Source organism: Podarcis liolepis (assembly GCF_965112155.1).
Source record: "Podarcis liolepis genome assembly, chromosome: 5".
Taxonomy (NCBI): Eukaryota; Metazoa; Chordata; class Lepidosauria; order Squamata; family Lacertidae; genus Podarcis; species Podarcis liolepis.
Window position 1 is genome coordinate 43,895,214 of NC_139556.1, and position 27,547 is coordinate 43,922,760.

At 41.7% G+C, this 27,547-nt stretch overlaps 1 long non-coding RNA gene across 1 annotated transcript; it reads right to left on the bottom strand.

The window, feature by feature from the left end:
- Positions 1 to 11,819: 11,819 nt before the first annotated feature.
- Positions 11,820 to 22,945, bottom strand: LOC310708134. The gene is made up of 3 exons (XR_014526858.1): positions 22,921 to 22,945; positions 19,941 to 20,045; positions 11,820 to 15,574 (listed from the first exon to the last, which is right to left on the bottom strand). It is a non-coding gene; the product is annotated as an uncharacterized lncRNA (long non-coding RNA).
- Positions 22,946 to 27,547: the final 4,602 nt, after the last annotated feature.

The following is a 27,547-nucleotide window of genomic DNA, read 5'->3' on the forward strand; positions in this document are numbered from 1 at the left end:
TGTAGAGCAGTGTTGGCCAAACTTGGGTCTCCAGCTGTTTTTGGACTACAACTCCCATCATCCCTAGCTAACAGGACCAGTGGTCAGGGATGATGGGAACTGTAGTCCCAAAACAGCTGGAGACCCAAGTTTGGCCAACACTGGTGTAGAGGAAAGGAAAACAACACACAGGAAGTGGTGCAGAGTCATCAGCAATGTGTAATGGAGGGCTGGACTGGGGCAGTGATATTGGTTGTTGAGAATAAAGATGTTGGAAGTGTGGCCCTATGTGAATGATTGGAGAGGGTGTAAATTATCGTAATCACCACCATCTACTTTTCACCGGTCATCATGCTTGGCAGAACAATGCAAACCAAAGGAAAAGAGGAATGCAAAAGAAGAACAATCTTTACTTCTCATACTTTTTCTCAATGGATATCCTCCACTTCTGCCAACATATCCATGCATTACATTTGGTTATACAAGAATATTCCACCTGATCACATGGAAAGAATAAATGTTTGGGGATTGGCCATTAAATGCGAGCCCTTAAACCAGGCAAAACACAGATAAACACAGAGGTTGTGTGTTGTTGCTAGTACTGTGCCAAAAAGATGTGACCAATGATAGAGGGAAAGGCTGTAAGAGAGAAACCCAGGAGGCACAAAGACCGACAGAAAGAAAAGGTTACTTAAGTAGGTCTGTTTAAGAAATACACACATCCCTGGGAGTAAGTCCCATTAAGATGAATAAGGTTTACATCTGAGTAGACATTCATAGGCTTGCACTGTTAATGATATACCAGTTCACTATGCCTTTTAGAGCAAAGGCTTTTTTGTAAGAGATGAACAGGCTATTAAAGTCTCTGTTCTCTCACACAAATACACACACATATACAAATGTACACATATACAAATGTACACACACACATATTTTAAGACACAGAAAACGTATTTTGCTTGCTAGAAGTAAGTGACAGATCTTTAAAATGAACTTTTATGACTGGGGTCTCCAAAAACTATTATTTCTTGTCTTATCTGTATTCACTCATCGGGAAGTATATGAAATTGCAGTTACAAAAAAATGTTCAGAATGTCAATTGCTTGCTTTGAATATGTCCATTCCCCTGTTTAACTGTGGTACTGTAGTTATATGTTTATCACATCAGAAAGTATAGGCTTTAAAATGAATTGATGCAGTTTTCCCTTTGTTGTGATTCCAGAATTTTACTGACCCTCTGCCACTACAACAGTAAGTATTATATGATGTCATTCTGCCATTGCAATAACCTTCAGTGGACCAACTTAGCAAAAACTTTTTGATGCTTCAGTACTGCATTTTGTAAAAGTTTATGCTCAGTAGGTGCTGCTTATTTTCTCAGGCATTTTGTTTTCCCAGACCAACCATTAAACTTTGTAATTCTCCAGTTGATGTTTTTAGTTTTTTCACCCCTGTTCTGCAGTTTATTTTCATTTTAAGTGTTTAACCTTTGCTCTAACACCTTTGCGTTGTCTTCCAGTCTTTTTTTCATTGTTCCAGCCTCAAAAGCATTCATGAAGGTATTGAACAATAGTTGACCAAGAACTGACCTCTGAATAAACTCACTTAGGCTGCAGTCCTATGGACACTTAAATGGCAGTAAGGTCCACAGAATATAGTGGCATTTACTTCCAAGCCTTGAGCGCCTAGGTGTCTTTTCCAGTTTTATATTTACCTTATAATTGTTACTATTCTACCACCTTGATATAGGTGAGGAAAAAGTGGAAGGGAGAAAGTTAGTATTGTTATTTTCTTCCATGGTAAGGGTGTGGACAATGCCAGGTTACCAGATAGGCAGAGCAGTCACTGGCCTATGGACTCAATGCCTTTCAGGGGCCCTGCGACAATGGATCAAAACAATATTGATTTGATCTTGAAAGAAAATTACAATTAAGCTTTCTTAGTTCAATGTGAGGGGGGGCCACCAAGATTTTGGCTGCCTAGAAGCCTTCACAGGATTTAATGCAGCCCTGGGTGTGGACCTCAACCCAGGCCTATCTGACCCTCAGAAATGTCCACAGGCAACACCTCCTCTCCATAGTCCACATACTTCACTGGCATGACTGGGATGTGTCCTTGAGTTTAGATGATGGCTCCCAGTTTCCTTGGTGAAGACTAGAGAGAGGTGTGTGTAGAAGCTAACCTATTGTCCAAAGGGGGGGGGGATTGCATTCATTGCTCTTTCTACTTCTGCCTGTGGCCTTGACCAACACTTGCAAGTGGACCCCAGAAGGAATGCATCCTTTGTCAAAAAATGTTTCCCAGCCATGTTCTAAGGGAACATACAGAAAGGGATGATTAGGAAAGTGTTTTGTATGGGAAATGGTTCCTCTTTCAGAGTTGGCACCACAAGTCCATGAAGATGAAATGGATGGGAAAGTCAATGTTCAAGGCAGCCTTAAGTCTTCAGAATTGGCCAACCTATAAACCGAAATAACTAAATGAAATAGGTGATATGTGCTTCTGCTTAGCTTTTATGTATTCCTTTGCTAACAGGGGGGAAAAATAAGTATACAGAAGCACACATAAAACTGCCGCAGTGTTGTACTTATCCGGCTGTGATTTTGGTGCTAGGCTGAGTGTGATATTAAAACGACCCTTCATCATTTCTTTGACATCAGCTATAAATAACTTTGTCTTCACACTGGTAATGAGTGTAGAGGGCGTATGCAGGGTCGTCATGGGCAATGCTCAGCTCCTGGAGGTAGTTTTTGTGTTCTTAAATTATAGCTCAGATAGGTACATAGTAAATAATAAGGCTGGGCTGGAAGTAATGAATTAATAGAATTTACAGATCTTCACTGTACTTCCATCTGGGAAGAATAATTTAGTGCCTCTGGAAGATAGTATTAAAGCCTTGTGCTTATATGTGAGGAGTATTGTTTTTGTGCCATGGAAGACTTTCCAGTGTACCTCAGCTGTAGAGGCCTGAATGAACTGATTGCATAATTTAGACAGCTTGTGATTTGTAGTGTGTGTGTGTGTGTGTGTTTGATGCAAATGATGGGAAGTCTTAAACTTCCAAAGCTGTGTTATGTGATTATTGGAGGGCTATGAAAATATGTATTCTCTGGGATATTTGTGGGGCCTGCCTGGTGTTTTTGCGTGTCGAGGTCCCCAAGCCACCCCAAATAACTCACACATCACACAGAATTTTTGTTTAAGATTTTTGGCATAATTTTGGCCACAACTTTATTAAAATACAAAAATGTGAGTGGTTGCTTAGGCAATGGTTTCCGACTATCTGCCCCTGGTGGGGACAGACTGACATTTCGCAAGCCTGCAAAAGTCAGAAAAGGGCAATACATTTTGGGGATTGAGACAGAGCAGGAAACCTGCCCTCCCCAAATGCAACCAGGGGCTCTTGCATGGCCCTAGCCCCTTGACAGGGCTCGGACAAAAGCAATGGTGAGCCCCTGTATTCCTTTAATGGACTACCCTTGCAGCAGCATTAGAGGGGCAGGCACAGCCAATCCATGCCCCTCAACCAACCAAACCATAAACCAATGCCTAACCACAACCTTACAAGTTGTGACAATTTGCTATGCAGTAGGCAAAAACCAAATGGCACCAGCCAATCAGCCAAATGGACAAAATTCCTACCGGGCCTCTGCCCCAAGAGCAGACGACCCCATGACAGGCATAGCAAGGTCAATGCGAACAGCCCTAAATATAGGGAGGGGGGACGGGCAATCCGATGCACGGAGCGAAAAGAGGAAGCTCTACGCTTCATGCAAGGAGTTTTAACATTTCTAGCTGTCAATCACAAAATAGCAACATTACCTTCTTCCCAACAACAAGGGAAGCCCAATCACAATAGTGGCCAATAATCAATTTTTGCCCACCCCACAATTTTTTGGAGTGTCTTGTCAGCCCCCACCACAACCCATGCTCTCCATGAAGGAGAACACGCTTTACATGAGTAGAATGTGTGCTTTTATTTAAAATTCATTTCTGAGTTATTTGTGGGGTATAGGAATTCGTTCATTTTTTTCCCCTTCAAAATATTGTCAGGCCCCCCACAAGTTCTGAGGACTGGCCCCCTGCTGAAAAAGTTTGCTGACCCCTGATTTAGAAAGCTTGTGATTTGTATTCTGTGTGTGTTTGATGCAAATGATGGGGAATCTTAAACTTCCAAAGCTGTGTTATGTGATTATTGGAGGGCCATGAAAATATGTAGTATAAGCACACTGTATGTCCTTTTCATGCTCTCAAAAGATACATAATATAAAGGTGGGAGAGGGCATTATTCTCTTTCAACATGAAAAAAGTCAGTGTGGGATGACAACATCACATAAGAGAGATATTGTTACCAGCATCCATGAGAATGCCATGCAAGTCTGTGACAACAGGCTTGTTCATACTTTACAATGAATGCAGGTCTCTACTACACAAATACAAGTACAGACATATGCAAATCAGCACTTGATTATTTGTATAGCTCATCTACAAGTGTTGTCCTAAATTATCTCAACCAGCTAAGTCAGGAAGTCTATGGATTTCAAATTACTTCCAATTGGACTCAGTATGTATGGAATATAGCACTTATGGGACAAATGCTCACCATCAGAGAGTGATAAGAGGAATAACAAAGAAAGAGGCATTTGTCTCCATATAGTCTCAATTTATATTGTGTATTAACAATTATACAGTAATCTCTCTTCCATCTCAGTCTCAGCAGCCACTATGGAGAAATTATCTTAATGCATTTGATTGAAGTATACTCTGTGGATGTGAGCTGATTATGTAATGTAAAAGATTTTCTAAGTTTGTTTTGATGCCATGTGGATGACGACATGTAAGATTTAACATCTGTACATGTATTTAGCTTAGAAGACAATATATTGTTTTTGGTAATAGCTTTTAAATTTTTCAATAAAATTTGCAAATAAATAAAGAAAAACTAAAGCTGAATGTCAGCCATAAGCAGACAAAATAATGTAGGATGCTTGCCCCAGTCCCTTGCTGTTCCTGCTATGTATACTGTGCAGTCTTATGATGCAAGGAGCTTCAGATTATGTAGGGTTTTTAGCTCTTCCCTTCATTTCCTTAATGTTTTCCATCCCATCACTGGTTACACAAGACTAAGAATTAGTAGTCATCCAGTTACTTAGCAGCATTATATTCTTCCTGTTTTTCTGGTTTAATTATTGTAAAGGCCTGTTTTCACTTTACTAAACTGGGATTACTACTATGGACTTTCTAACAGGGCTTCTGGGCCTTTTGACAGCAGTATGGCAAGCAATAATGTCTTGTCAGCCCCCACCACAACCCATGCTCTCCATGAAGGAGAACACGCTTTACATGAGTAGAATGTGTGCTTTTATTTAAAATTCATTTCTGAGTTATTTGTGGGGTATAGGAATTCGTTCATTTTTTTCCCCTTCAAAATATTGTCAGGCCCCCCACAAGTTCTGAGGACTGGCCCCCTGCTGAAAAAGTTTGCTGACCCCTGATTTAGAAAGCTTGTGATTTGTATTCTGTGTGTGTTTGATGCAAATGATGGGGAATCTTAAACTTCCAAAGCTGTGTTATGTGATTATTGGAGGGCCATGAAAATATGTAGTATAAGCACACTGTATGTCCTTTTCATGCTCTCAAAAGATACATAATATAAAGGTGGGAGAGGGCATTATTCTCTTTCAACATGAAAAAAGTCAGTGTGGGATGACAACATCACATAAGAGAGATATTGTTACCAGCATCCATGAGAATGCCATGCAAGTCTGTGACAACAGGCTTGTTCATACTTTACAATGAATGCAGGTCTCTACTACACAAATACAAGTACAGACATATGCAAATCAGCACTTGATTATTTGTATAGCTCATCTACAAGTGTTGTACTCTACAGACTCTACATTTGTTGAACATTATATGTGAAGAACTGTACAAGTATATGCCTCAGCTACTGTGTACATAGGTTCACAGAGTATCCACTCATTAAATGTAACATGTTGACATGCCTATAGTCAAATTGGATCAATTTGGGGTGCTCTTGAGACCTCTGTGCAAGTTTGGAAAGGTCTACTCAAACCTGTGGTGTCCCTTGGTCATCCTGGGCTCAATCACAGTACATGCAGAGTCATCTACTACACTAATGGGTCATGGGCATCCTTATCTTGTGGTATACCTGAAGCCTCTGTGCATATGCAGTTAGGTCTTGTAGCCATTCTGGGATCCATTTTTGGAGTCCAGACTGAAGTTTTTGGTACATTTTAGGGAAGGGGATCTGAGTCTGTCTAGGGATGGGAGGGCAGAATTTGCATTAATGTGAATCTACCTAATTCACACTTCCTGAAACGATATGTGAGAAGAAACAGAACTAGCATTCAAAATTCACAGTTGTCTGAATTTTTAGATGCAGTTTTCCAGCATGGAATGTGTGCACAAAAATGAATATATTGGTGAAATTAAGCAAAGATGCATATGAAAATGTGTTTATGAGGAGAAATGTGTAGAAAAATGCTGATGACTTTTCACAATTACTTTCACACACAAAAATGCAAACTGATATAGAAATTTGGTGAACTGAATTTATAACCAGAAAAATGAGAAACTAAAATTGATAGATTTGTCCATCTCTAGCTCTCCCTAAAGATGTCTAGAATAGAACAGAGCAATTCCTCTCTTCCTTAATTTATCAACTGACTAATAAATATAAGCATCAATTTTGCTGGAAAGCTTTAATGCTTAAGAAATATTCATTCCCATTTTTCTGACTATGCTTCTATCTGTCATCTTCTACAGCTTATTTCCTTTTCAAATGCCCTTTAAACGCTTGGAGGTAAAGGGTAAAAAAAAATCAGAATAATAGCTCTGCATTAATTAAAGATCCAATTTAGCCTAATAAAATTAGCAATATTAATTCCAGGTTTCTTCTCTGTGGTATTTCAGTGTTCACTAGATTCACAAATGTTAATAATAAATCCAGCTATGTCTGGTATCAGTTTAGAATGGAAGGGCATGATCAGATGTTTATTGACTTAACTACAGGAACAAAAATAGTTGTCTTAGTTGAAATAGATGGGTGAAAAGCAAATATCAGTGGTACTAAGCAAATATTGGGCTGAATGCATGACTAGTGCTTTAAAAAATGGCTCACACTTTAATAAGAAGAACAAGCATGGAAAATTCTTGGGTGTGCACTGAATCTAAATTAGATTATCTATCAAGCCCTCTCAAGTGACTATTATTGTAGCATCAATGCAGAAATAATAATGAGGAATAGCACTAAAAACATCTTAAAGCACCACTGAGGGTTGTGGTTGTTTGACTGTAGTATGGAAACTCTTAATATTATTCTTTATGTAGACCAGCATGCAAGTGGCACAAGCCTTATTATTAGAGCAATGTTGTCATGCAGAAAATGCAAACAAATTAGATAATGAACTGGATTCTTGTGAGTCTCTTTCTAGTTAGTCATGACTAAAATATTATTAACCAAGCATGGGTCTAGTTCAAACATTTTGGTCCTGTGGTCACATCATTCACATTCCTCAGATGAAAACAGGATCATTTCTCACTCCCCCTCCTAACTGACCCTCCTCGACCTCCCTCCATTTTTTGTCCTCACCCCTCAGAGCATTTCCACCACCACTAAACCAATGGGACACAGCACACACATCCTCCACCATACCGAGAAAACCCCTTAACCCCAATTTTATTTCAGATTTACAAAAAAAAACAAAAAAACAGTAGCAGCAACAACCACACATCGATAAATAAATATTAGAAAAGGGCAAGATTAGATGCGGACACACAAAGTATTGTTTTTGTTTTTCTTTTAAATCAAGACTCCTTGTGCTTTGCTCTGTTGATCCTTTCTTCTCTGCCCTCTGCCTGCCCCTCAGAGCTGCCGCGTCACATGGGGCTGGGCCTCAGCGGTGGTAGCCTCTCCTCACCCTCTCTCCAGCAACCACTACAAGCTGCCCAAGAGATGTTGGCCAGCAGCGGCAGCCATGGAGAGGCAACAGGATGCTTCCTTGCAGCTACCACTGCCACCACCGCTGTCGCTCAGGATAAGTGCTGGTTCATCCTCCTCCCCATGCTGGCAGGCAAAATAGGGACATTCCAAGATTAAATCAAAAGCTGGGATTACTTTTGTAATTCCAGGACTGTTCCTGGATCAGAGGGACACTTGGAGGGTATGCATGGTGAGAACCAAAACAGGGCCTTAGGAAATGTGTGTCTAGCAATATGTAACATGGGTAATCATGCAAGGAAGCATATGTTTGGTATGCAAAAGTTCCATTGCTAGCATATGCCAATGTAAAAAAATAGAGATCATATGCCTGGATCAGGTGGCCTGATCCTGACATATGAAGAAATAAGACCTTCAAATTGGAGGAAGCTGCTCAGATCTACTAAAGGAGTGTGAGGTATGTTTTAAGGGATATCTGAATAGGCAATTGGGAGTCCTGTGCTGGGAACTGGTGCAGAACAGGGTGCAATATGGGTGATAGGAACATAGGGTTCTGCTAGGTTAAACTATTTTCTCATGGAACATATTCTTATCTACTCTCTCCAAGCTCTTAGATACCAACACTTGCTATCAAAATCTTTGTTTCACTGGACAGGACATGATACTTTCTGCAGGTTCTCTGCCATAATCTGCATGTTCTCTACCCTTCCCCTGACTTTCACTGCTATGTGTCTGCAAATGAGATCACAACAGAGCGTCTCTTGGTGGAGCATCTGTCCCAGATTCAGTCCCTGGTATTTTCAGGTTGGGCTGGGAGAAACCTGTGTCTGGAACTCTGGAGAGCCACTGCCAGGGAGAGTGGACAATCATGAGCGAAATGGACTAATGGTCCAGCTCAGTGTAAGATGCATTCATGTGTTCCTACAATGGAAAGTGATGTTAGCATGGAAAGGAGAATGGTCTAGCTTTGAAGCTCTGAAGTGAAGGCTGAGCCAAAACATAAACCCTATCAGGTGTATCAACTAATTAAAGAAAGAAGGTGCCAAAACAATACATTGCAGGGAAGCTCGATGACCAGTTTTAGAGCCATTGAATTTTTTTCCCCCTGTGAAGTGTGTGTCAAGTCTAGCTGGCATTAGTTCAGTCATTCTGTTTTCCTTTTTGTTGGATGTATTCGGAATGCATAATATTAGAATGAGAAACACTGAGTCCCAAGATTAAAAAGGGGAGAAGGGGAGGGGGAAAGTGGATTCATATACAAGCTATTTGTTCAGTGGACTGTATAATGCTGGAGGCAGAAAGTATAAAAAGAAATCCTCAAAGTCTGCAGCAAATCAACATGTCACTTTTAATCTATACTTTAATAAGTTATGCAGAAAAGCCTGGAGTTTCTGTCAAAACAAAAAATAGATCACTTTTTGAAATCATATCAGCAAAGGTTCCATCATGAGGTTTGTTCTGAAAATGATCTGGATGATTAGTAGTTAAGGCTGAAAATGAAAATTTAAATTTAGAACCCCCCCAAAAGTGGGCACTGAAACATGTTGCAGTTTGGATTGGTCTGGTTCAGAGTGTCAGCCAAATATGTCTTATTATTGTTTAATCATCAACATCATTTATAGACCACCCTTCATCGAAGACCACATGGGAGTATAATATGTTTTTTTAAAAGCTGAAGATACCATACAATACCATACAATAAAATCATCATGCACCAAATCATTAATACCAAGCAATTTTCAAATCACAATAACCAAGACTGCAGCTGTTAACACATCGACATAAGCACATAAATTAGGATGCCCCAACAGCCCAAGTGAATAAATGTGCCTTTAATAGACATCAAAAAAATCCATATTGAAATTGTTTAATGCAACTCAAGGGACAGGGAGTTCCAAACTTCCATTCCACCATCATAATAGTTTCTCAGTCCTCCTTAAACTAAGCACACTTAGTCTGCATTGTAGTGAGCGTTGGCCCTTAGGGCTATTTCCCCCTATTTTAACTTTTTTCATCCCTTAGGGTTATTCTTCCCCAAGGTTGGTTGTTCTTCTTGTTGTTTTTACTTCTGCAATCCTTGGTATTCCTCCAACACTGATGGTATTTCCCTCTGAATTTTGGCTAAATTAGGATCAGCACAAACAAAATGAGTTTGCATTATTATATAGAATTCTCTTAGTTGTCCCAGGCTAGAACAGCCAACTTAAGGGTTTTCTGAAGATTGCACAGGGCTCTCAACCCACAGGTCTTAGCATGTAGCAGTGGCAATAAATATGCAGCAGGTGAATGATCCAAATTTGGATTTAACTATCTCAAGTCTAGTTTCCACCCTTGTTAGAAACAAAAGTCTGACCATTGGTCTTCCTAGCTCAGCATTGTCCACACAGACTGGCAGTGGTTTCCCAGGGTTTCCGGCAGGGAACATTTCCAATCCTACCTGGAGATACTGGGGATTGAACCTGGGCACCTACAAAGCAGATGCTCCACAACTTAACTAAAACACATTGTAGGAAATGCCACATTAACAAGTAGGACCTAATCCACCATTTGGAATCAATAGCTCAAATCATCTGAACTGGGGTGGGGAATCCTTTTTCCCCATATTTCATCATGTGGAAGCTTGGAGGAGGGCATGCGCTGGGGTAAGGTAAAGGGAAACAGTAACTGGCCCTTGTCCTTGTCCCATGGCTTATATTCTAGCAGAGTCAAAAATGTATACGCACCCATCCTCCCACATATCTCTCCATCCTCTATCCAGGAAAGCAAGAGGTATTAGCACAGGTCAAGGAAACATTCCAGCTAGGCAACTGCACCTGAGGTGAGCAGGGAGCAGGGGCAATGGGGTCTGTGGCCTGGAAAGAGTCCCAAGGGCCAGGTAGAAAGGTCTGGAGGACTTATTGAGCTCCCAGGGCTGACATTCCTCACCACTGATCTAAACCATTATTTAGGTTCTCTTAAACACTGGTCTTTAGCTGGTCGGTCAGGACCTGCTAGTGAGTTCCAGTCTGATCCAAGGTGGGTTACAACAGAAGCACTACCACGATGCAAATATATGGTAAAAGATTAAGAAATGGGTCCCCAAAAGATGGGTCCTTGGTCTGAAAAAGTTGGAGATTGTGTCCTCCCTAAAAGAGGGCATGTGCTGTGGTGAAACCTAGAGACTGACCTCCTGGTTGTGGGTGGGTCTATTGGATAGCCACAATGCCCAATTGGTAGGTCCCTCATTGCTGGGTGTAATCTGGCCAACGGGTGCAGTTGAAATGGATCGAGGGACCTATATAATCCCTTGCACGTGTCCCAGAGCTTTTTCTTTCAGTTCGTGCATCGGAACACCCGCCCACCTCTCCCTATATTTAGGGTATTTTTGCGATTGACCTTGCTATGCCATCATCTGTCGTCTGTCATTGGGACAGGGGCATGGCAGGAATTTTCCCCACTTGGCTGATTGGCTGTGGCCATTTGGGTTTTGCCTGCTGCGTAGCAATTCGTCACAACTTGTAAGGTTGCGGATAGGTACGGGTTCATGTGATAGGGATGGGAGAATGGTCTCACCATCCCTATGTGAAGGGTATTCTGTTAAAGGAATCCAGGGACTCAACTTGGTTTGGTCAACTCCCGTGAGGGGGTTGTGCCCGTGCCTGAGTCCAGGGGAGCATCTGGGGAGTGAACAGACTCTGTTCCCGGGCTTTTCAGCTACCTCAGGTGTTCACCTTTGGCTGACCTATGATAGAGCTCTGGGTCAGCGCTACCTGCAAGATTGTAGGGAGCTAGTCGAACCAGAGCCTATGCAACCACTCACTTTTCTGTAATCAATAAAGTTGTGGGCTAAATTCTGCCAAAAACCAAAACTAAAATTTGAGTCAAATGTGTCTTTATTTAGGGGGGAGGTCTCTGGGTCTGAACACACAAATATCTGATCTTGAACATCTCCTTGGTGTGTGTGTGTGTGTGTGTGTGGAGACAGACACTGGTATGCAGATAGTTTAACACACGGCTTATTTCTCAACTCATTTGTGTTGGATTTCCCCTGTTTATGTGTTTGTTGTTCAGCCAAGCATTCATTTCAGGACCAACTTAATAGCACAGGTACGAAGCAAATGTGTGATTTAACAATTTTTATGAGACAGCTTGGCTTGAGGATTACTCTTTTTTTAAAAGTTGCTGTTGTTTAGAAATGCTGGTTTAGTAGTGTACCAAACAGTCTTCCCAAGAGATAGTTCGGTATTCCCAGTATTGGGTGTTGAATAAAGACATAGTGTAAATATAGATATAGGCGCATGGCATGGACGGGTGATCAAAAGCAAAAGTTCTGATAGAATGGCTAAGGAAGGGCTTTAAGCCACTTTAAAATCACCAGGGGCCTTGATTACTCACCTTTTCATTTTGCCCAGAAGCATGCGAACAAATATATAGCAAGAGATGGAATTCAATAAAGGCAACAAAACATAGTGTCAGAGCTGGAGGCTGCTGAGAGTCTTTCTCCTGCAGTCTGCCCACTTCATTCTCCCCATGAGGGTAGAGCGTTGCAAAGAATACACAGTATTCCCAATCACATATATTCTTTTTAAAGCAAAAATATAGAGTGGGTGGCACAGATGAGGATGCTTGCGAGAGAGAAGAAATGATTGGAAGGGATGCACTGCTAAACCCTCCCCACTGTTCATTGGCCTTCCCTGACAATCCTGGAAGGCAGGAGGGACATTGCTGCTGCCTGAGTGCTGGACAGAAGGCTGCCCCCTGCTGCAAGGCCCATTTCCACCTGGTCTAGGAGGCAGGGCCCAGACTCACCCTGAATAGCTAAAACAGGCATAGGCAAACTCGGCCCTCCAGATGTTTTAGGACTACAACTCCCATCATCCCTGACCACTGGTCCAGTTAGCTAAGGATGATGGGAGTTGTAGTCCCAAAACATCTGGAGGGGCAAGTTTGCCTATGCCTGAGCTAAAAGGCTCTTGGGATACTGGAGGGACATTGCTGGAACAACTCTTGGGTTGGGGCAACTGGCTAAAATGGTTTAAAATGTTTAAAATGTTTCTAGCTTTGATTCCTCAGTTTTGTTTTTGTCGGGTTGGTGTTGGTTAAATGTTTAGTTGGGGTTGGTGGTTGTTTTAATTTGGGTATAACTGTAAACTGTTTGTTATTATTATTATTGTTGTTGTTGTTATTGGTTTCTATTGATTTATTGGTTTGTTTGTTTGTTTGTTTGTTTGTTTGCTTGTTTGCTTGTTTGTTTCTTGTATAGGGTATTTTGTTTTTTAATGTTTGATGTTTTGTCGTGTTTTCATATATATTGTAAGCAGCACAGGGTGGCTGGGTAAACCCAGCCAGATGGGTGGGATATAAATTAAGCTTTTATTAATGTTGTTGTTGTTGTTGTTATTGCCCGCTCCATTTCAATTGATTTGATCCCCCAGTTGGGTACAAAAGAATGATATCTGTGGAAAGATAAATGTCCCTGTAGAGTCTGTGCAGGAAGGCTTATGAAATACAAGTGTCCCTCCACTTAAGTGGGGAGTTACATTCTGGGGCCCTGTGTGAATAAGTGAGGGTGCATGGGGAAGAGAGAGAGAGAGGCTCACACTGGAAATCGCTTGGGGCCGCTGCCCATCCTTTCCCAGGCCTGCCTGCCTCCCCGTCTGCCCTACGGGAGCCAGTGCATGCAGTGGTGGCTGGCCACAAAGGGCGATGGCTAAGAAGGGCGAACTGATGTCAGGATGGGGGCGCAGATATATGGTGGAGGTGGAGAGAAGACAACTCCTGCCCCCATGCCTCAATCAAAGGCTGCCTTCCCTTGCTTGGGCAGCAGCCCCTGGCGAGACAAGGGCAATCGATTGATTGATTGATTGATTGATTTCACAGTGCACAAACATGGTCGTGTGCGAATGGGATGTGTGTGCGCACACACACATATATACATTATTCACATTACCTCAGCGAAGTCAAGTATGGGAACAGGTAAAATATGTAGTTCTGCATATTTGTAGAATATTTGTAGGCCTGCTCCAGCTCAACACTCATGTTTCCATGGAGCAAGTAAGGGAGAAAATACACAAGTGTCCCAAAGCCCTTCAGCACTAACAGACATTAAATAAATGACACAATTTCCCCAGCACTTCAAATTAAATCTACAATGTCACTTACAGTCTGTCACACCCAGAAACCATGTAATCGAAGGATTCATGTTCTTAGCTAGGGGTGAGTCAAAAATTCTACTCACCGAATTACAGTGTTTTAACTGGAACATGTATTAGGATTCTTACATAGTTTCATTTATTTTTTACTATTTCCGAAAGTTTGTAAGGAACATTGTACATGAGCTGTTTGCCTCAACATTCAGTCCTTTCATATATTTTAAGGGTGCATCATCAGCTCTGGGTGGGGACAATAACAAGGCAAATTTGAGTGATTTGGGGGTCTTTCCCACCTCCCAAGAAACCTCTGTCCTTTTCTTCAATATATGATTGTTTGTTTCCATTTATCTCATTTTAATCTAGGTCCATGAGCCCTGGAGAACCTTTCCAAAATGATGCCTACAAGGTACTGAAGATTTGGGGGGGGGGGTTAAAGCACAGCAGCAGATGTGGGTTTTTTATATTAAAAAAACAACCAGTCAACAGCATTTAAGTTTGCTAAAAAAAAAAATCCTACAAGCTCTGCTTTGACTAAGAAACCCATCAGAGATCTTCAGAACTCTGCAGACAACATTCTAGACAGCCTCACATTGTAAAGCATATTGGAAGACACCTACAAACACTGGGAGGAAAGGGTCAATGTAAAGCTTAAATAAATAAATGTGCAAGGAACAACTCACACCACTGAGCCCCTGTTCGTTACTGTAAGATAAGAAAAAGCAAAAGATAAAGCCCCACCCTCTTCCTCCTGAGGGATTATGAAATTGAATTCCTTTTAGTTCGCCTTCAAAAAGACCCTGAACATATTTGTCTGCAATTTAGAAGGCTTAAATCTACTCTGGAGGACCTCCTGTGCCTATTCTTTTCATTCACTTTGGCCAAAAGTGGGGGGAGGAATTAAAGTCATTTTTTAGATTCCCCATTATGGTGAATGGGAAACACAGCTTTATTTTACATAGAACAGCTCAGTATCTGAATTATAGATCAAAATGGAGGGAGCATAGATGGACTCAGAAACAGACTGGATTTTTTTTTTAAAAAAAAAAGCTACTGCAGATACAAGGAGAATCTTGGGGCTCAGCGTGACCCTCACATATTTAGCCCTTCTGTACATTGATGTATTCACACTGTAGGTTTTTTGTAAAACACAACACGAAAGAATCTCAGTGCAATCATATTATGTACAATTAGACCAAGACTGCATTTTTTGCTGTGTTTTTCTCAATATGCTTGTGCACATTAGTACTGTACAAAGATAAAGGTGCAAATTATCTGATGGTGAAAAGTATTATTCTACTTAAAAGAGAATTAAGGATTAGCAGAGTAACAGAATGCAGTTAGATCAAAATTCTGAAACTATAAAGGAACAGAATGGGGAACAGCCACCTATCCAGCCTCCAGGCTCCAAGTGTTGTCTGGCAGGAAGTAGTTGTTGATCTGTTTTGGTATTACAGTAGACCTTGACAGGCAAAGCCTTGAATGCTGTTGGCTTGGAGCTGAGCTTCAAAGAACAATACAATCACATGGTTCAGTATGATATGGGTTCACGCTATAAAGGTAACATACAATTCTTCCAGGAGTTGTTTCCTTGTGTTTTTTTCTAGCTACAGCGGTTGGGTTGCTTATATTTTTAGTTCGTATTGATTCAAAAAATCAAGGATAGAACAACAGTTGAATCAAGGATAGAACAACAGTCGCCAAAAGGTCAGAATCTATCACTTTTGTTAATTGAATCCATCTTCAAGGCTACCGTGCTGATTCTCCAAGGCCAAGAAAGGGCAAATACCTCTATAAGAACTGGAAATGGATAGCAGTAGATTGTGATACACCAATTCTAGCTGGTGATGAGTTTAGTTTTGTGTGTGTGTGTGTTTTAAAAAAGAAGCCACAAGTTGTTTGATATTTTGTCAGTTTATTTTCCACCAGGTAAATTATTCTTCTTGGTTTCAGTTCTTTTAGGCTTACCTGGCGGGCAGAAATTATTGTTAATGCATCTATTATTTATAACATATAATGCTGTTAACAAAAGGATCCTCTAGGAATGTCTAGATATGCTATTAAAATTGGTTTGTACCCCTGCCATGTGCAAAGAGTAGCTGATATTCCTGTGTTCATCGCTCCAACAAAGCGTGGGGGTTGACATATGCCATCCTAGACTGCTAAAGTACCTGTGAAGTCACAACAAATGGTTCCCTTAGGATATCTCTAGTTCAATATTCCTTTTCAACTTGTTTGTGCATTGATTTCCACTGAAATTTTCAAAGAGCCTTGCATGATATCTAGCCTGGCAAATGTGTGTTTGTGTAGTAGGTGTGTGTGTGCACGCATGCACATAGTGCTGTTGTTTTAAACAGCACTCAAGACACTGCAAATGAATCTGCAGCTAAAGGTGAACAAGGTATGAAGGAACAGATGGATTAAAAAAAAAAAATTGCCATGCATACTTGGGGATGACAAGCAGTCTTTGTGGTTAACTTGCGTCCATCACTCATCCACCGCAGCCACAAGTAGTCCCTTACATTTATGAATAAATGAGCCATCACAGAGCCTTTAATCAATGACCGAGCAGGAAGCAAAATTAGGTCCTAGCCACACCATAGATTTAAAGCACACTTATACCACTTTATACCAATTACAGCTTCCTCAAAAAGAAAGAACCTGAGAACCATAGTTAGTTAATGGTGCTTACCTCACAGAACTAAAATCCCCAGCTTTTTAAACAAATCATAGTTCCCAATATTTTCAGTGACTGGATCAGGCCATTGGACCATCTAATCCAGCATCCTGTTCTCATAGCGACCAACCAGATGCCTATGGGAAACCCTCAAGCAGGACGTGAGTGCAACAGTACTTTATCACTTGTGATTTCCAGCAACTGGTATTCTCAAAGGCTTGTTGCCTCCAACACACTCTGATTAGTGCAAAACGAAACTGAGGCCCTTTAGACTGATTTAATGAAGTGCTGTACCAGTGTTGCTGCTTATAGGTTCCATGTGTACGTTTCGAAAGGTCACATACTCTGAATGTTTCAGGATTAGCCAGGGGGAGGGTAGTGGGTTAAGTGCTAATTTATTTGACAGAGTTATTAATGATAAGACTTAGAATGGAAAACATGGTTTCTAAACTAAGCTGGGCTAGTTAAACAAAATCCACCAGCTTCCTGATAATTGCTAATGGGCTTGGGATAGGATTAAAATGATCTCTATGTAGCAAACATATTAATCCTGCAAAAAAAAAAAACCAAACCAACAACACTAAAGGGATAAATATTTTCTAATTGTTTAATCCAATAAACACTTGTAAACAGGTATGCTGCTGCATGATAAACACAAAACAGACTTAGGCTGCAGTCCTATGCATGGTTAGCTGGGAGTAGAATTCAGTGGAATTTGTTTCTGAGAAAGAAATGAAATAAATAAAATTATGAGAAATAAAATGAAACAATTGGTGTGGTGCCCCCCATCTATAATTAACAGAATTGTGGTTTTTTCCCCCTCAGAGAAAGTTATCTTTCTTAGGCCTCATTCACTCTTTCCCTATGTGAGAACATTGTTCCCACAGCCATCCCTGGATGAGACTCCAGTGAAAAAATGTCAGTACGGGACTAGTTCTATACCAAGAATTGCCTGCCAACATTCCCAAGTGAGGGCACTTTTATCAACACAGCCTTGTAGTTCCAGCACCCACAATATCTTCTCAGGAATCCCATCTCAATTATAATATTTTATACAGTCCTCAGTCATTCACATCCCAGACCTTATTTAAACATGATGTTCAGGTGCACTGAAACTACTTCCCCATACAGAATATCCCACGCCTGTGCAATGTCCACTGGATTATGAAACCCTGCTGTAAAAAAATTAGCCCACTTAGTGTCACATTTAGCATGACTGCACCAGTGCAACTGATATATCAAGCAGGTATGATCATCTACAAAGTAAAATATTACTTACCTAGCAGGGGGTGGGGAATCTAAGAAATAATACTGCACAAAAAGAGAGTTGGGTTTCCTTAGCATTGTCTCTCCTGCATATTTCCATAATGTAGTCTCTCCTGTAGAGTGATTTGTTGGACCCATAAATTGTCCATCAGGCCCTTCCATTGAAGATGTTCTGTTCTTGTTCAGTGTAATGGTGGGGATCAGCAAGAAAACATGGAAGAGAAGAATTGTGGGCAATTGAAACTTCAAAGTAAACCCAGATTTTTATTTATCATCAAGAGGAACAGTTGTCCTGCCACCTGCTGTCATGCCTTGTTGGGACCGCATCAGTCTGGCATGATGTCAGGTGTTCGGTAGGCATTGCTGTCAAGGAACTGGAGGTGCCAAGGAGGATATCACATCGCTGAACAAGACGCTCCTCATCATGCCTCCAGTTCCTCAAGAGGAAGATGCAGTCAGGTACTGACAGGAAAACATCATCCAAACTGACATGGAACAGTGAATGCCATGGCAGTAGCAGTGCTAACTGTGATGTTTGGTAACGTTTTTAGAAAGCAAGAGAAATGAAGCAAAGTAATTAAGGTTATCCACGAGCAGAAGAAGATGACTGGGAGGCGTGCAAATGGAAGCAGGGGTTTGTAGTTGCTGTGCACATAATAAACTGAGTATTAAAGCCACCATTCTACCTGTTCTGGACATGAGTAGATATCAGTTTTTGTATATTCAAAAGGTAACTACTACAGTGGTACCTCGGTTTACGAACTTAATCCGTTCCGGAGGTCCGTTCTTAAACCTAAGTGTTCTCAACCCGAGGCGCGCTTTCCCTACTGAGGCCTCCCGCCACCGATGCCCTTCCACCATTCGGCTTTTGAGGCAAAGTTCGCGAGCCGGAAAACCTACTTCTGGTTTTGCAGAGTTCATCACCCGAATAGTTCATTAACAGGACTGTTCATAGACCGAAGTACCACTGTACTTTTTTTTCAATTCCATTTTCATCTGTGCTCCGCAAACTGTTTAAGCTAGAACAGTTGAGTTTCACCCAACTCCTTCACATTTGTTTCAAACCAAAGCCCTTTTAAAAATTCATTAAGGGTAAAACTGTATTTGAATGTGTGTGTGTGTGTGTGTGTGTGTGCGTGTGTGTGTGTGCGTGTGTGAAGTAAGCAGTAACGTGTACTTGACCCACCCACTGGAACATCTATATCCTTTGCATAAGTGCAGGGGCTCCTTGTAGACAATTTAATGAAAGCACAAAAGGTCAAAGCATAGCCTGCCACTGTGATGCTACACATATCTACCTGCATCCATTTTACCTAGGGATGATGGCTAAGTCCATTCTTTGCCAAGTTTGATAAGAACTGATTTGCACCTTCAGGATTTAATGTGTGAATTGGAACTTGGTTACCCCTGGCTCCATGCCCTGCATAGAAATGCAGTTGGTTGCTGCAAGTGAGGTGGCACTCCCTCCCTCCCAAGCTAGTAAACACATTTTCAGGCTAGTAACTTCTGCAGGCTTATTTACAAGGCTGGTTTAACTTGAATTTTTAATTTGAATTTTCACGCAGATTTTTTAAAAAATGCAAATTAATATAAAAACAGGACAAATCAGACTTGTGGGTACACACATGTAAAAGTGACACAGACTAGAAATAGACTGAGTGGTGCATCCTTATTTTTACTCCATTGACTCAAGCCACTTTGTGAAATGAACAGATACCTGTTTTACACCCTTACTAGATAAAACCTGACCGGTTTCCATTTAAAAAGCAATCCACTATAATTATAGAGAATCATTAAAGCAATGTCAAAATTCAGCTGGCAACCCCACCCCCCCACCCCCCAGACAGGAAAACTACTACCACAACATCCCTGGTAGGTCATCATTCAGTTTCTGCTTAAAAATTTGTAACGACGGAGAATGTACCACCTTCAGAGGCCTTCTGTTCCACTGTTCTATCAAAGGGGTTCTTCGCAATATTTATTCCAAATCATTTGTCTTGCAGTTTGAATCCGTTGGTTTGCGTCCAACCTTCTGGGGAACAAACCCAAATATATTCAGTTGTTACTGCATCAGAAGCGTTCTTCAGCACAGCATGCAGGAATCGGCATGGGCCAGGGGAACATAACACTATCTTCACAAAGCTATGATTCAATTTGTTTGTACGCAACATAAAACAGCTATTAATGTCAGTGATTCCAGAAATAAAATCTTCCATTTCTGCAGTCTCTGAATTGATACCATTATCTCTCCACTCAACAGGAGTGTAACATTAAGCACAATATGACTTTTATCGCAGCCAAGACATAAACAAAACAACAAGGCGGCTATTTTATTTACAACAAATACCTGCAGGTCAGATTTAACCTTGCAAAATGAAATGGTCTTTAGGTCCTAATGAAGGAGATCAGCTGTGATATCTTGCAGATTCTTTGGATGCTGTGAAAATAAAAGTAGCCTAAAGTGTGGTTGCATTTCAGTTCTCTGTATCTATTCAAGCAATGCCTTATTTTGGATTTTGCAGTATGGTAGAAGGAGTTGATAGTGTCTGAATGAGGATGCTGGCATGTACATTTTATTGTGCAGTTTACAAATGCTAGTTTCTTCTCTTTGGAGCGGGAAAGGCTGGCCTCTCTCTTTTGTTCACAAATATAATTAGTTCAACCAATATCTGATTAACAAAGTATGCAAGTCTTTCTGAGTTGCAGAAAACCCTACCTAATGCCATTCACACAACACGGCAAGGAGAAGGAAATGAATGTGTGTGCTCAGGCAGTGGGGAGGGCATTTGCACCATACATTTAAAACACATACAATGCAAATTCAAAATCCATAGCCTCCCCCCAAGAATCCTGGGAACTGTGGATTGTTATTTCTGCTGGGAAATGTAGCTCTGTGTAGCTTCCAGGAACTCTCAGGATTCTTTGGCGGGGGGGGGAGCCAAGTATGTGAAATGTACTCTAGAAGTGTGGTGTGTATGTGACCTGTGCCAGGATTTGGGCCTTCATGGATGCATTAGAACCTTGCAAGTATAAGCTTTGCCTGTGAGACCTGTCATCGCTGGAGGAATGATGTAGTCTATGCTATTGCTTGCTGTTTTCCCCTGTACAAAGCAAAGGGCAGAACTTAGGGATCTCTCCAGTCGGCACTTTGGCATGAGATGGTTCAGCACACATAGCCTAGCACCATAGCTGTCAAGTGTCCCTTATTTGGCGGGACAGGCCCTTATGCCAGCACCATGGCCCGCTGCTGTCCCTTATTGATGGTGTCCCTTAAATTTCCCGGGTTTCAAAGGAAGCAGCTCTCCCTCCCTCCCTGCTGGCCAGGGAGGAGGGAGGCTCCAACTGTGTTGCTTGGCTGCGTTGCTCACCCAATAAGAAGTCTAAGAATGACTGGGGGTTGGAGCTTGCATGCCTTGTGCTGATCAAATCGGTTGCATTGCCTGGGGACTCACCTTTGCTCAGCACTTCCCAACGGAGAGGTGATGGTGGTTTTCCTTGAGGCTTGAGGCTTTGTTTGGCTGCTGGCTGGGCTTTCTGCCTTTGGCTCGGAGGGGCTCAGAAGTTGAACAAACCTATGCCCGGAAAATCCCTTATTTTGGCTGCTGGTCCCTTATTTTCAAATCTGTAAGTTGACAGCTATGCCTAGCACAGCTCCCGCCTGCTCTGCTATTTGCACAGCTGCTGCAGTGCTTCTTTCCCAGTTGCCAAATGACTTGGTTTTTCCTGCACATTTGTGCCACTCCTGAGTTGGGAGCGCATTTATGGTCCATAGCTGTTACTATAGTGGCACGTGGAAATATGGTCCCAGGAACAGGACTGTTTTGCTGCAATTTAAGGCCATTGGCTAGGGAAACCATGGACCATCACCACCACCCTATCAATACAAAAGGTAGCAGGTGTGATAAGCATCTATAGTTTTATCTGAATCACCCCTACTAATAGGCAGAGTGAGACAGCTGCTTCTGGTGGCCGATGCTTGGGCAGCAGCAATGAGATGCTGAAGAACAGAGGTGCTGCCTTCAGGTGTGGTAAAATTAAGCTTCCAGTTGAGTTGGCTTTAGTGTATGGGAATGAGGGGAGGCTCCACTTTGTACTTCAACTCGAGCAGCAAAATGCTTTGAATCAGCTCTGACCATCTTCCCTGCCCATTTTGGGACTCCTTACGTCAGAAAGACAAAACATTACTTCTAAAAGGATTAGCTGTATTAGTCTCTTGCAGTAAGAAAAAGTTACCAAAAAAAATCCTGGAGGAACATTCTGAAGTATTGTAGCATAAAGCTTTCTTGCAGCAAGCCACATCACAAGAACCAGAATGTTTAATACTAAATAAGCACATTTCCATTTATCTGCTGCAGGGCAGATGATCATCACATGCTTTAAGGTGATGTTGCAGCAGACAAATTCTGATGTGCCTTAATGCATGTTTAAGAAGTTCTCCTTCTTGAGCAACATGTCTTAAAAAGCTACTGATGTGCCTATGATGGTGGATATTCGCAGCACTTTAGCTCTTTCCCTAAATACAGATAAGTGAGCATGTATAATTAATCTGAAAGGAACAAACCTGAGCTCTACGAACAAGGTAGAACGCTTTTGTTCTATTCAGATTTCACACAAATAAAATGTAATTGCTACAACACTTAAAGAATCTGCTGAAATGAGAAATACAGCTTTCAGCTGTGTCCGGCAAGGAAGAAAGCACACACAGTAGACATTGTTACTCCCATTAAAATTACAGTGCTAATTAAACTAATTACACACATGAGCCAGGCAAATTGTTAGCGCTTCACTGTAGAAAAGGCTTCACATCATTTAGCAGGGCAATGATTTTTGTGCACAAAATAATTAGAGGAAAAATATATGTAAATGGAATGTAATCATCCATTAGCTGAAATTATTCCTTGCCTTACCTTAATGCAAAGCTACTTCTGATGTTGTAGCACCCTGCTTGTGGTTAACGCTTAGCTGGAATGAAATATTCAACGCAGCAATAGAGAAATTAAAATAATTATTTATTTGTCAGACAAATAAATGAGAGGCACAGTGGTATATGGTTACCAAGCTCTGGCCTGGCCTCCTGCCATTATGGCCAGCCCTTATATTCCCTTAATCCAGCCCCCTTTGCTCCTCCTGTGGCTGCCTCTGTCCAATCAGCCTGGTTGGATTTCCTATTGGCTGATTGCTATAACCAATCCTAAAAGATACACCCATATCCTCCTGTCCTTATATGGAACACAAAGAGCTATATATTGTTACATCTATAAATGACAAATAAGTAGTAATATATCTTACATGTGTCTCAACAAGGAATCTTAATTACCAGCGCACCTCTTGCCCTCCTTGCCCTATTGCCTTCTAAAACAAATGGTTAATCTTAAATTTTTATCTTAAACATATGTCAAGGATCTTGAGTTTCACATCAACATTGAAAGATCTCCTTCATTTGAAGGTTTCCAAACAAATGTCTGACAGCCATATATCAAGACTGCTTGGATGGCGTCTTCCTGTCTGGCAGGAGGGCTAAGCTGGTGGCTGACTTAAATTTCAGGATAAATACAACTCTTACAACTATATGAAATAAGAATCTAGCATTTGTTAAATCCTTTGCATAATTACATTTAAGCCAATATATTTAATACACAACACAAGTAGCCTCTTAAAAGGAATAAGGCCTTTGTAAAAAAGGAACTCAGTTTAAAACAGTTTCAGAAGAAACCTCTTTAGTTTACATCCCCCCCTAGCTGCTTCAGCCAGCTGCTTTTCCCATTATCTCTTCCCAACATTTATTGCCCTTAAACTCTCTCAGTTTAAGAAAGAAACAGCTTTAAAAGACTTCCCAAAATTTCTGCCAGCTAGATGCTTCTCCATTTGGCCTTTAACCTTAGAAAGAAGATCTGGCTCATTTTACTGGGAGGCACATCAATATTATTTTACTATTTACTCATTCCTAATTATGCTTATCTCTGCCTTTTTTATCTTCTGTAACATGTAGGGTCAGTGTCCGTTCTCAGCCTGTAATTTCAGCTTTTACGACTTTGAGAATTGTTTTCTGCTATCAATCAAGGGGCCCCTTGTCTAGGAGGAAAACATTGCCAGTGTTTTCTTAAGCAGCTGGTCTGCCTGGCATGAAACTTTTGAAAATCTAAGCCCTCTTTAATATACAAGCCCTGATCAAACATTAATAAAATGCAGGCTTATGCCTGATGCCTCATTCCCCCCTTTCAAGCTCAAGGACCTTCGTCCCAAGTGTCTTTGATAGCTTGACCTTCATCATATTCCTGAGGTAAAGCTCTGTATAGGGCCATGATATGAGGTAGAGTTTCATTTGAAACCATCTTGCTAATTGTACTTCTAAAACATGAAATGATACATGGCATCATACATAAAACCATTACCACTACTGTCAAGAAAAACAAGCAAGACAATAGTATCCCTTTGAGTCCTGTGACATTAGGTAACCAATTGGTGAGCCATCCCATATCCCATCCTTCCCATGTTTGTACTGGGACATGTGCTATATTCTCCATCTTTGTGGCCAACACACGGATTGCCTCACCATTATCTGAAATGTTAAAGCAACAGGCATTCCCTGTCAAGTTCAAGACTCCACATAGGCCTCCCTGCTTGGCAAGTACATAATCCATTCCCATTTTCAGCTGCAAAATGGCGGCTCTACTTTCATCCAACTGTTGTGCAATAAGTCTCAAACTCTGGGCCGTTGCATTGGTTACAAGTTCCACTACTGCTTGCAATCGAATAATTCTGTTTAGATTATAAATAGGATCCCGTGCCCCTTGTATGAGCTCACCAGGATTCCAGGAGGCAGGATCATAATAGGCTATAATGCGCTCTGGTGGCCAATCATCAGTACCGCTCCAACTTTGGGTACTTCCTCCTGCTATATGAGAAATATCAGTGTTTCTTCGTGTACGCTTGGCCAAATTAGTGGGCATAATCCACATTGGTGGTAATACCCATCCCAGGAAACAAGTCCCACTCCATTTGGAGGGGAGTTTCTTGTATGCCCATTCTCCACATATCCACCACAACCATCGGGTCTGAGGTTTTTGGTACGTGGAGTACAGAAGGCGAAATAGCAAAAGAGGTAGAGAGTTCACAGTGCAGTATGTTAGATTGCCTTTTTCTGTCACAGTTATGTTCCATACCACTTTCCATGCATGAATAAAAGGAGGTGCACAGGGCAAGGTATTCCGAGTTCGATAGGTAGTATCGTGTGCCCAGGTATTCTTAATATTATCCCAAGTATAGTGACAATGAGAAGAGCCTATCATGGTAGAATCAGCTGCATCTGATGATTTATGTACACAGAATTCCCCTTGTACAGGTATAACTCGTAATGGTTTAGTTGAGTTCCATCCGGGGAAATTCTGTATTTCTGTTTGGTGTGGTATTTCGCTTACCATACCAATGGCATCTAATGGTATCGGTAATAAGGGCATACCTCCCTCTGAATCATCTGGCCCAAGAGAGCAAACAAGGCAATTGGTCCTATTTGCAACATTGGCTACCATTTCAGCTAAACCTACCCACATATTGTGGTCATGGCGGAATCCATATTTAGTCAATTTGGTCAGATTCAAGGACCCTTCCCCTTCCCAAGGGATCAGGATTAATAATAAAATCATGTTGATGTCTAGCATATGCATTCCTTCCACAAAAGATTACCTTATTGTGATAGCAAATAAATATTAGTCCCAATATAATTCCCCCAGTGACAGAAATGGGGAACCACCAAGACCAAAACATATATCCCAAGGATCCCTAATGAGTAATATCTCAGTTAATTGTTCCACAAGGGGGGGGCAGTTAATTAATTGTATAAGAGAATCTTTCCTTTCACAATCGCTGGTTCAGATGCTCCTCAAGCTTCAGGCGTGCGCAGGTCAGCCAGCTTCCAGGTTGTGGCTGCAGCAGGCCGGTCGTCTAATGTTGCCCGTGACCTAGCCCGTTCCCGGTAGGGCTAGATACAGGGGTTTTTGGAGAGAGTCAGTTTAAGAGGATTAGAGGGGTCACCTTTGCACGTCCAACTGCCTTCGGACTTCTTCAAACGGGAGTGATGAATCCAGGGGGTCACCTCAGCTACCTTCACCGCTGTTGGAGTAGAGAGCAAGACGGTGTAAGGTCCACGCCACTTAGGTGCAAGTGGATCACGTTTCCACTCTTTCACCCATACGCTATCGCCAGCCTGGAACTGATGAATCGGCTCGGCAATGCTGCACGGCGTGCGCTCGAGGGCCCACCTGTTAAGAGAAACAAAAACACGGGAGAGAGATTGCACTTGTCCCTGTGTCACATGGTCTCCTATTTGTTTAAGATCAGCTGGAATATCCTGAACAAAGGAGGGCGGTCTCCCATACAGGAGCTCAAAAGGTGACAACTTAAGTCTTTTTGTGGGTGCACACCGAACACGAAACAGTGTTATGGGTAACACATCTACCCATCCCAATCCCGTTTCCTGGGTTAATTTTGCCAATTGGGTTTTCAGAGTCCGATTCATTCTTTCAGTTTTCCCTGAACTCTGAGGCCTATAGGCTGCATGCAGTCTCCATTTCACTTGTAGGACTCGACATACTTCTTGTACTACTTGATCAATGAACGCTGGCCCATTATCACTTCCAATGCATCTAGGTAATCCAAACCTCGGGATCAATTCAGTGAGGAGTCTCTTAGTTACTTCTCGTGCCTTTTCAGTTCGGGTGGGAAAAGCTTCAACCCATCCGGTAAGAGTATCTACAAACACAAGGAGATACTTGAATCCCTTAGAAGGGACCAGCTCTGTGAAGTCCACAATTAGGCTTTCCATGGGGACATATCCCACATGTTGGATTCCAGGAGGTTGTACCGGTCCCTGCCTGGGATTGTTTTTAGCACAAAGAACACATTTCTGGGAAATGCAAGTTGCTAATTGTGATAGATTAATAATATACAACTTCCGACTGAGACTCTCTCTGGTTGCAGTACCGCCAAGGTGAGTAGATTCATGATAATTTCTTACAATTGTGCCTGCTAGATGATGAGGTACATAAATCCTATTGTCTGGCAGGATCATCCAACCGTCCTTCACAACTGCTCCTTCCTGTTCAGCCCACTTCCTCTCTTCTGGGGTATAGTGAGGTTTAACTTCTTCTGGAACTACCTCTGGTATGAGGGCTGCTATAAATCCTCCCACAGGCTTTGGGGCTGCCTCTCGGGCTGCTTTGTCAGCAGCATGATTTCCTCTGGTTATTGGATCCCTTCCTCGTCCATGACCTTTGCAGTGCATTACAGCAATCTGTTCTGGAGCCCATACTGCTTCTAACAGGATTTCTACTTCAGGTCCATATTTCAAGGCCTTCCCGTGGGCTCCTATTAGACCTCTTTCTTTCCATAGAGCACCATGTGCATGCAGGGTTAAGAAGGCATATTTAGAATCAGTATAGATGTTTGCCTTACATCCGGCTGCCAATTGCAGAGCTCTAGTTAAACCTATAAGTTCAGCCTTTTGTGCTGAGGTGCCAGCAGGCAAAGCTTCAGCTT